This window comes from Spinacia oleracea, chromosome 2, assembly GCF_020520425.1.
Source record: "Spinacia oleracea cultivar Varoflay chromosome 2, BTI_SOV_V1, whole genome shotgun sequence".
In the NCBI taxonomy this organism is placed as follows: Eukaryota; Viridiplantae; Streptophyta; class Magnoliopsida; order Caryophyllales; family Amaranthaceae; genus Spinacia; species Spinacia oleracea.
This window is the reverse complement of record NC_079488.1, coordinates 61,914,912-61,926,475: the sequence shown is the minus strand read 5'-3', so window position 1 is coordinate 61,926,475 and position 11,564 is coordinate 61,914,912.

Here is an 11,564-nt window from a genome sequence, read left to right as displayed (position 1 = left end):
AAATAGTCAAGTTTTAGGAACTTATAATTCATCTTATTTTCAGCACTTTTAAGTTTTACTTAGTTTTATTCTCGCTCAAACCCCTTAGCTTGTTAATTACTTTGGCAAATTTCAATTCAAGTTTAATTTCAATTAAAGTTTCAACCTTTGTTCTTCAATTTGGTATTGTTTTAATCCTCATTTCATTTTCTTAATTCAATTATGCATTCTATTATTATGCTATAAGAAGTATAAATCTGATGTTTATGATATGTGGCTATAAGATAGGATTATTTCTAGTAAATTGCGAGAGCCTGCTAGTTGTATTTCCTAAGGAATTCATAAGATGAGAAATGCATGTTTTTCTAGTTATGGTTGTTAATTGATTATTATTGTCCGTCATCTAATCCTAGTCTGCATTTGTGGTGAACCATTTCCCTAGATTCCCTTAATATTGATATTCTTGTTGTTTAATTGTTGTCGTAGTTTAATTACTCAAGTCAACCCTTTTACTTATAGTCTAGACCTGTTAATTAGTAGTAGGAAGAACGTTATTTCCATGTGGATTCTATCCTGACTTCCATTGCTATTTTAGTTAGTGATTTTAGGTTTATCTTTGATTGGGTGATATGACTTTAGCCTATCAAATTTTGGCGCTGTTGCTGGGGAAACGGTTTTGTTTTTTGCTATTGATATTGTTCTAGATTATTTTCTACATCTCAAGGGATGCCTGTTCCTTGAGATCGGATCTCACTATTGTTTGTTAGTTTTGGTTGTCTATGCCCAGGACCGTAGGTACTAGTGATCTTACTCCATTTGATCTTGCACCTGAAAGGACTTTTTGTAGAAGAAGAAACTTTATCAAATAGTTGGGAGATTATATTGACTCCAAATCTGATCATTTACTACAGATTGAGAGATAGGTGACCAACCAGAGCCAAGGCTTACGGATTACTCCAAGCCTAGCATGTCTGTGCTACCAAAGGCAATCATTCCTACGATTGAAGATGATAACTTCAAAATTGAGCTTGTTTTTATCGACATGATTGAGAGACACCAATTCTGGGGAGAGAAGGGTGAAGACCTCAATCTCCATATTCAGTCTTTCATACAATATTGCTCAACCATCAAGTAGAAGAATGTGACTGCAGAGCATACGATGGAGATTATTTTCCCATTCTCCTTGAGTGAAAAGGAAAATCTATGGATTAATGGGCTCAATCGAGCGTTATTGAAAATCACTGATTGGGAATCTTTGGCCCTTGCTTTCCATGTGAAGTACTTCCCACCCGAGAAGACTGCCCGTCTAAGAAGTCAAATCATCTCTATTTTCCAACAGATCGAGGAAAGTTTACATTAGGTTTGGGAAAGGTTCAAAGACTTTCAAAGGGAGTGCCCACACCATGGTCTGCAACCATGGTTCCTGATTCAACAGTTTCATAATGGTCTGTGTAATGATTCCGAGCTGATTCTTGATTCTTCTCCTAATGGTAGGTTCATGCAACTCCTAGAGTCTAGAGCTATGAAGGTGATTGAGGAGATGCCTATTCATAATGCCCAGTATGAGAATCTTAGAGGCTTGTCCAACAAAGGTGGTAAGCATGAGATTAATTATATTGAGTTACTAACTGCACAATTGACTGCTTTACACCACAAGCTCGATAGTATATATGCAAGTGGAATCATCTCAAAATGCCCAACCAGATAGTGTAGCTACAATGAATGTCCAAGCGGTAAATTTCTGTGATAGTCGTGGGGTGTCTGGCCATTACGCACAGGAATGTAGAAGCTCCATTGAGCAGTGTAACACATTTCAGGCGTACAAGCAGAACAACCCCTACTCTAATTCTTACAACGAGGGTTACACAAATCATCTCTATTTATCTTACAAGAGTACCAATGTTCAGAATCCCCATCAATTTAACAGCCTGCACCACCACAACAACCATATCAACCAAGGGGTAACTACAATTAACAACAACAGTCTAGTGGACCACCCGAGTTCCCTAGACTATCTTACAACCCTCCACAAGCACATACCCCACTGTCTTAGCCTCAGGCCCCTCAGCCCGACCCTATGTTAGTGGAAATGCAGAATATGATGCTCACTATGCAAAGTCTCTTATAGCCAAGGATGCTAAGATCGATTCGATCTCTTGTTTCCCATAACTAGATTTTTGATAACTAGATGGCCTAGATGGATACTAGTCTCGCAGGGAGGACCTAAGGTCAACTCCCTTCACAACCAGAGAACAAGAAGACTTCTAATGATATTAGACTTCGTGGTGGGTATGGGTATGATGGACCTTCTATGCCTGTTGATGATTATTCTGGAGCAACTGCTAGTGGTACGGTTGAGAAGGTAGCTGAAGAGGTAGTCATATAGAAGGTAGTCGTTGAGAAGGTAGCCAATGAGAAAGAGGTTGCACCTGAGGTTAAGAAGGGGACTATTGTACTCCCCTTTCCAAACAGACAACTCAAGAATAAGCTAGACAAGTAGTTTGGTAAGTTCTTGGAGGTGGTAAAAAATTTACAGGTAACTGTTCCTTTTAATGAGTTAATTTTGCAAGGTCTTGCATATACTAAATTTATGAAAGATAATTTGATAAGGAAACATGTTATTTGTGAGGTTGAGACTGTTGCTTTTACCGAGGAATATAGTCCTTTATTGCAAAATATATTAGTCTTCACCTAAGCTTAAAGACCCCGGGAGTTTTTCGATCCCTTGTAACATTGACACTGTTGTTATTGATAAAGCTTTGTGTCTAGGTGCTAGTGTGTCTATTATGCCTTTGTCTGTCTGTGCGAATTTATCACGGGTAAGTTAAAGTTTTCCAACATTACTCTACAAATGGCTAATTGTTCGATAAAATACCCTCTAGGTGATTTAGAAGATGTTCCCGTTAGAGTAGGTAAATTTTATATACATGTGGACTTTATTGTGCTAGACATGTAGGAGGATACTCGAATTCCCATCATTCTAGGTCGACCCTTCCTTTATACGGCGGGGGCGGTTATTGATGTTAACAATGGAAAATTGACTTTGTCTGTGGGGGAAGATAGGGTAACTTTTAATCTGAATAGTGCCTTAAAAAGTCCCATGCTTGAAGAACATTTCCATCGTATTGATTAGTTGATTTTATTGTATGAGATAACGTGTCCCAAATCCTTGATAGGGATCCTTTGGAGACAGTTCTTTTTTGTGAATCTTCTGCAGGTGATGGTAGTTCTTGGGGTGCTGAAGTGGATGCTCTAGAGTTGGATCTTGAAGGTGAAGAGCTTGGTCTTGAAGAGAGCACCAAGGTGAAGAGGTTATCTCGGCCCGTATGTTATGTGAAAGAGGTAAAGAAACCCGAACTCAAACCCCTTCCCTCAAATCTGAAATATGCATATCTAGATGATGAGGAGCTTGTCCTGTGATTGTTAGTACTGTACTAAATGATGGCAAATTATCACAACTTCTGACTGTGTTGAAAAAGAACAAAAAGGCCATTGGGTAAAGTATTGATGATCTGAAGGGTATTAGCCCGGATTTTTGCATGCATAGGATACATCTAGATGAGAGTAAGAAACCATGCATTCAACCCCATCGTCGGTTGAACTCAATTATGCAAGATGTTGTTAAAGACGAGGTTATGAAATTTCTTGATGCGGGTATTGTGTATGCTATATCAGACTCTAAGTGGGTGAGTCCAGTTCAGGTAGTTCCAAAGAAGGGGTGTAGACGCCTACATTTGTCCATAGGCCCGAAGCGGTGAGTTCGATGATGAAGCCAAACACTTCTTGTCTACGCTTTCACAAGTATGCGACTAACTAAATTTGATTGACTAACGCAATTCCAAAACCTATATTTCCATTTTTAGTAACTTCTATTAATAGTAACTTCCATGCTTAACCGCTACCCAGAATAGTAACCGTATAAGATAGATTTTCAAGTGATTGCTTTGCATTACGACTAATCCTTGAGGAAAAGATAAGAGTTGCACTGCAACTAGTATCATTAAGGAGTCAAAACCGTGAATGAGATAGAAATTTGGAATAAAATAGTAAAATCCGGAATCCCGCGGAAAGGAAACACCAGCGCTAGAAAATTCTAGCGCGTGGCATGCACGCGCCGCAATATTCCAGCGGTCAAACACAAGCACCATAAAATTTTGGCGCTGCAGTTTGATTCTCAGCCAATCACGACACAAGATATATTTTTGGATGAGCGGTCAATGACTTAGCACTGACATATATGACGCTCCGAAATCCAGTGCTACAATATTCAAGCGCTAATATGGTTAGCGCTACTTTTTTCTGGCGCTGCCATTTGATTTTCATAAAAACTAGAACTCTTCAAATGTCTATCTTATTTCGACTGGTTACACTATAAATACGACCCTCTAGAATCCGGAAAAAGGCACCAATTACCAATTATCACCAAGTTACCACCAAACACCCTAAGCTTGAGTATTAACCAAAGCTTCACTCTGTCCCGTATTCACGACCGTCTGCCGTATTAACACACTATTAAGAAGACTCCGCCCTCATAATTTCTCAGCCCAGTCTGAATCTTAACAAAGTTCTGACCGAATCCTAAGCCTAAACTCTAGAAGAATCTCATAAAACAACCAGTCAGTTACCAAGAAGTTCGAAACAGAAAAAGAAGGCTAGTAGAGACAAGTGGTTAGTTCCTGAGAATCACAGTATACCCAACGCTAAACTGTAACCTGAAATCTACATTTTTATTGCTTTCATCACCACTATAAAATTGTTCATATAAATCTGCTATATTGATAACGACTAATCAGATAATTCTTGGACAAACCTGTTATTGTTAGGTACCTTTAATTAACTTAAATCACTATTTTGGCGATCGTTGGTTAATATTTGTGCATTAAAACCAACTCATAATAGTAATATAGTCTAACACATGTCCCTTTCATCGTCACATTGAACTAGTAAGGACCGTTGCGTGGGCTAATGCTGGGCACTCCCCGCATTAATAAACGTCCCCCGGACTCTCAATCTCCACTCCGCTGGATGTACATTGAGTGATATCCATAATAGGGATCACAAGGGAACCCATGGCCGTTGTGATCAAATATATTCGTCTTTCGGGCATATCACGATAATCGAGTTTTGTCAGTTTTGTTCATTGTAGTTGTAAAACTGAATGACGACTCCTAAAGACTAGTAAAAAGAGGTTAACACCCACATGCAATTAATTCCGCTTTTACTTGATATGATTTCCAAATCCTGAGGGGAAAGTCGTTCTAGCCATTTTCTTAGGTAGTGTACGTTCGTCTTATTTTCGACTCCTCACAGTGGCGACTCCGCTGGGGAAAATTCTGAAATAATTTGTGCAAGTAGCGATCGGTGAGGAAGCCGTATAGCAGAAATCGAAAGATACGCCACAATTATTTTCGTATTAAGTTGGGACGACCAAGAGTATTCAATGTGACGAATGATCGCGACAGAACCGCATACCAATCTTGGCTTCATGTTACACCTCGTAAGTTGGGAATAAGGACACCTATCAGCCCCAGGGGTGCACGCTCTTCGGATGTTGTCCACTCGGCACATTCGTAATGTAGCACATCCACCCAAATCAAATCGCCTATCTCCTAGGTCCATTCTCGGTATGTACCACTCCAGCATGCACCAAATAGGCCTTGATAAAATTCGTTCATGAACCTGACCACTTCAACCGAGGCCTGTTGAAGAATCAACGATAGGTTTGGTACACTTCTAACACCCAGCCTATCAAACTTTAGAGACTCAGCATAAAACTAAATGTGCATTCGTACCTGAATCCTTGCTCGTTGTTAATTTTGTGTATAAATCTTATGTGATATGTGAAATTAACTAACCAAACATGTAGTTTAGGATCAACAACATCACTAAAATCAATAAAAACGCTTAAAAACGTCAAAAAAAATAATTAAAAGCTGTGAATCGATAAATCAGAATTATATATTCTCCAGCCCAGGAGTATGCGCCAGAAACTTTCAGCGCACTCCTTGCCTGCGCTACAAAATTCCAATGCGTTCCAAAAGGGCGCCAAAAATTGGCAGCGCGCTTGCACAAAAATAAAATCAAAACAGAACATGGTCAAGGGCCAGAATTTAGTAGCGTTTGACCTACCTGCGCCACAAAATAACATTGCTGCCTGCAACAGCGCTTCAAAATTCCATCGCTATTCTATTTGTTTCGTGTAATCAAGTCAGTAATTAGAAGCTTAAAAAACAATTAAGTTGGATATTCGTGCGACTGATTCAAAAGACTGAAAAACGCATCTGCTTTAAAGCATTACGTTCGCCTGGCTGAAAATACCCACCTTAAAACGCGCATATTTAAAATTGCACCGAAGGTATTTGCACGAAATTAAGTTCTATCAAGTATGGTCATAAGTACTAACCCAAATCAGCATTTACTAAATTAATCCCAAAGGCTAATACGCGCAAGCTACAATTTTGGGTTGGAACACTGAATGTTTGAGTGAACAGACGCTCAAACAAAGGGCTTGGATCGGTAAAATTAAAGCTGCGGGAAAGTTCGACAGACTAAGCATTGTCTAGAAGATTATTAAAACAGAGTTTAAAACATATGCAAGCATAAAATCACTATCAACACTCCCATCCCGAATGTTGACTTCACTTGCATGTCACCTCTAGAAGTCCTGCCTAGAAAATACTACTCCCCAACAACGCAAGTGAAACTTATGGATCATCATAGGATCATTATGGAATAGGCCATGACCAAAAGACATGAAAGCACGTAATTAGCCAAAGCTGAGTACTACAAGCTAAAGCAATGCCTATAGCTAAACATGCTTCACTCCAAAATAAATAACTGAACCCACAAGCAAAAGCTACATCCATAAATATTCAATCATAAAGACAAGAATCAACTCTTGACACGACTCTTTGACTTTACAATTTAAATAAGATTAGAATAAGCATTGAACAAGTTTCTTTCCTCCTTTTATCCAAATGAACTAGTGTTGGGAGCCAACCGAACACTAAATAAAATAATAACTTGTGTCACCCCTAATGTGACGGAATTCCCTGCTCATAAAATAGTGGTGCAAGGTCTTGTGTCACCGATTGAAGTCACGAATTACCACCGAATACTCCCCCCATATGTTCATACTCAAGGTGTATATGTTCCAAGAGTTTTGAAGCTTATCTCTTTCACTATACACTATTAGTAGTTTATTCAAAGGTCAATTCAAGAAAAAATTGAAGAAAAAAATCATCAATTAAACAAACATTACTTCTTTTAGAATACTGTAGAACTTGTGATCAAAGAATACTTGAATTTCAATTAATAACTAAGGGCCCGTTCGGTATCACTGTCTGTTTTCAGTTTTTGGTTTTTTGGTTTTGTAAGTCATGTGATTTAGATTAAATTATCAACTAAAAAGTAGTCATACCTATTGTAATCATGTTAATTTTGAAAACTGGCAACAAAAAACTGGAAACTACCTTTTTGTGGTTTTGATTTTTTGGTTTTTAGTTTTGTAAAACGGAAAACTAGAAACAAAAAACGATATCGAATGAGCCCTAACTTTTTCCTTCTCAACATGACCAATTTAGCATGTGAGTCCCGTCATGACCAAGTTAACATGCGGGTGATGTCATGAAAGACAATAATATCTCCTAATCCTTTCCTTCCTTCTCAACATGACCAAGTTAACATGTGAGTTTCATCATGACCAAGTTAACATGTGAGTTTCATCATGACCAAGTTAACACGAGGGTTGTACCTCTAGGCACGAATAAACTTAATCAGGCTCTCCTTGAATTCTAGACCATACCTACATACATAAATAAAATTCCTTGCATGCATCTACATAATACATACATAAACCATACTTGGATAACATGCATGCTCAACCAATGCAACAAACATAAACCATATTAAACATGCTTGCTATACAATCAAACATGAACCATAATCCAAGTAATATGAATCACAATCAAACACATACTTAACATGTATACACATGAATATTAGGTTGCCATACACTTGTACGTACCTTGTGTACTTAATTAATGGGGTCACCTTGTGATTCAATTCAATTCACTTAGAAACCTCCTTCTATCATAAAATAATAACCCTTAACTAATCACCATGTTCATTAAATTTCCAGAAACATATTTTAATTTTATATCGCTATAATTAATTAGAAATTAATAGTTTTTAATGCAGTAAATAATCCCAATTATTTCCTTGAAACCCTAGCATGAAAGTTATTAAATTTTATGCATAAAACCTTTAAAAATCAACACTTTACTGGTCATAAACGAATCTGAAAATTCCAATGATTTTCATTAATTAAAATCAACATCTAATTAGCTAATCAATCAACTATATAGTTTTAATTAAAACCCTAATCATAGAATAATATAGTTAAAACCATTAAAAATCATAAAAATATATTCTAACATTCAAAACCAATCTGAAAATTCAATCTCCAATCAATACTTTAAATTATCCAACATTCATCCATAAAAATAATATCTTTAATCTTCAACAATAATAATCCCAAAACAATTAATTAAAATAATGATAATTTAAATACAGGAAAGATAAGTGGAACGAAAACACACCGGCCGACCATACTAAAGGAGCATTGTGAGTCGGTTGGTGGTGGTGGTGCACGACCGACGAGTGAACCGGCAAAGAAGAGGAGCAGCGCATGCGACCTGCGTTGCTTGTTGCTGCTGCCTCTCCTTCTGCAAGTGATATGTGCATTTTATATACAGTTTTTACCCACGCCCCTTAGTACTTTTCTGCGTTAAATGAGCTTTTAGGAGCCATTTTTAGTACTACTTTGTGTTATGAGTGTGCCTTGAGTTTCAGGTTCGTTTATTGAGAAATTGGCCTTTTAGGCTCGTTTCATGATGACACGGTTCCCGAGTAGGTTCGGGATGATCATGGTCGACCCTTGGGAGCCTAGGATGTCTATGATTGAGCCTCGAGAGTTAGACTTGGCTCTATAAGTGAAGAACGGTGCATTGGGATGATCGCCCTACGATGAGTGGGTGTGAGGGGGTCGAAAAAGCGCGAGGCTAATGCGTGACCTCGTCCCTCGTGGGTGTGACGCTTCTTTTTGTCAAACCAAGTGTAATTGGATTTCCTGTGAGTTTACACCCAATTGACTAGTAATATAGGAGTCGCCATTCAATTTTTAACGACAATGAGAAAAACTGACAAAACCCGGTTATCGTGACATAAAGGGAGTGCAATTATGTTTGACCATGACGGCCGTATGTTCCCTTGTGATCCCTGGTGGTGGGGATCGCTCAACGTACACCCGCAGCGTAGAGATTGAGGGTTCGGGGGACTGTAACTACCGAGAGGAGTACTCGCTCTTCGATAACTCCAGAGGCAGGATATCCTTACTAGCCCAGCATAAATAATTGAAGGGACATGCGTTGACTATTAAACTAATCTGAGTTGATTTTAATAATATGCAACATATAGTACTAGTTCGGCGCGAATATCTGATTTAGATTGTTTTAAGGGACCTAGCATGATAATCCAATTTCCCAAAAATATCATATATATTAAGCGTGATCGAACAATCAGATTTAGTTAGTTTAACAGTTCATAAAAGGGCGAGGAAAGCAATTAAACCATGGAAAAGGGACACATTACGACGCACCCTTGAGAGGTGCGTCACGGTTCTCAGAAAACTAACCACTTTGACTTTGCTATTTCTCCTTTTATTTAACGAATCTCAAATTATGGGATAGGATACGTTCTGTTCGATTTATGGATCGATTGCGACAGAACGCGTGATCAGTTTTGCAGCGTGAGGCTTAGGCTTAGGGGCTTAGAGTCAATACTCAGAATAATAATTGTGTGTTGTTGTTCTTTTCACGTCGAAATTAAGGCCCTATTTATAGAAAAGAGTTCGTGGAAAGATAGAATTGCAGAACTCTAATCCACGAGGAATTAGGAAAAAACACGTACCAGGTATTTTCAGCGCCCAGAGCCAGGCGTTGAAAATAGGATCTGGGCTGTCTTTCTTAGTCAGATTCGGATTCCTAGAATCCGGAGTATTTGAGATTTAATTGAGTCTTTTAGTGCGTATTAACCTTGTGACGGGATGCGTCTGGGCCTGTTACGAACTCTAGGCTCGTTAGGATTTTAATTAATACGTGACTCTTACTTTCGAATCATATTAGGAATAGGATTCTCTCGCAATTTCTATCTCATTTAGGATTTAAGTTGGAGTGCAACACCTAATTCTGACAGGTTTCTATCTTTTATGACTTGCCACTTTTAACAACTACGCATTACGGCAGTTACTATTTTTAGCAGGTTTCCATAAATAGCAGGTTTCGGGTGAAATGAAAAGGGGTGATCGAGATTCGTTATTTTATAGGAGATGCGTTGTCAAGTGGAGATTTATGCTTTCATCATCGAACCTTCCCTTTCGGGAATGGGGACAAAAGTAGGTGTCTACAGTGGGCGAATGGAGAAAATCGGGCTAGCAAAAGAAGTAATTATACGCTTCAGCACGCTCCCGATCGGGCGGGCTTTGCGCGGTGCCCATCGGGGTCCCATCCTGCAGGCCATGTGAATATTTTCTCATCCGCCCGATCGGGAGGAACTTCGCCCGATCGACTTGTTTTCGAGCAGTTTGCCCGATCGGGCGGCCGTCAGCCCGATCGGGCGACGACAACCTCCAGCGCCGTCTGCCCCATGTTGTTGCCTATGCCCTTTTATTCGGTGACTAACCATATTAAAAGCCCATTAAGCCCCATTGGTTACCAGTCCCAAGCTTGGCTTGGGGGAGCTATTAGTGAGTGAGGCGAGGGAGTTGTAGTGTGCTTCATTTGAGCACAATTTGGGTATTGGAAAAACAAAGGGGGTGTTAGGTTATGATTCATATGACAGTTCATAAATCATGCGGAAAAACCATAAAGCCAGGAAACATATTATTTACACATAATCATTTAGCATAGTTTAGATGCATACTCTTTGTTGCGTGCCTTCCCTAGCTGCGCCCGAACCGAACAAGAACAAGTCTTTAGGACTCCAAGTGTCGTCCCTCCGTAGATAGTCCACAGCACGTCCGGATCCGCCTTAAGATTGACCAACTAGAATCGCCCTTAAGGTTCTAATATTTTCGGTTAGGTAGGCAAGAATATTGGCTGATTTTTCTGCTTAAAAATCTTAGTTTTGAATACTTAAAACTTGTGTATAAATAATGACCCCTAGGCCTTTATTTATAGAGTTATGGAAAAGGAATCGTAATCCTAGTAGGATACGAATTAATTGAAATTAGAATCCTACATGAATTCTATTTAATTAATTTATCCAATTTGGAATAGGAATTTAATCATACACTAACTCTTGTAGATTTTAGGAATCACGCATGAGCACAAACTCACACACACACGGCAGCCACAAGGGCTGCCCATGCGCGTGCGAGCAGCAGCCCACGCAGCGCGGCCCACGCATCCGTGGCCTTGGCGCGCGCTGGGCCTGCCTTGCGGTAGGCCTGGGCGCTGCCTTGGCTGGGCTTGTGGCGCGCGTGCTTGCTGGGCGATGGCCCGGCTTCGTGCTGGGCCTTCGTCCGG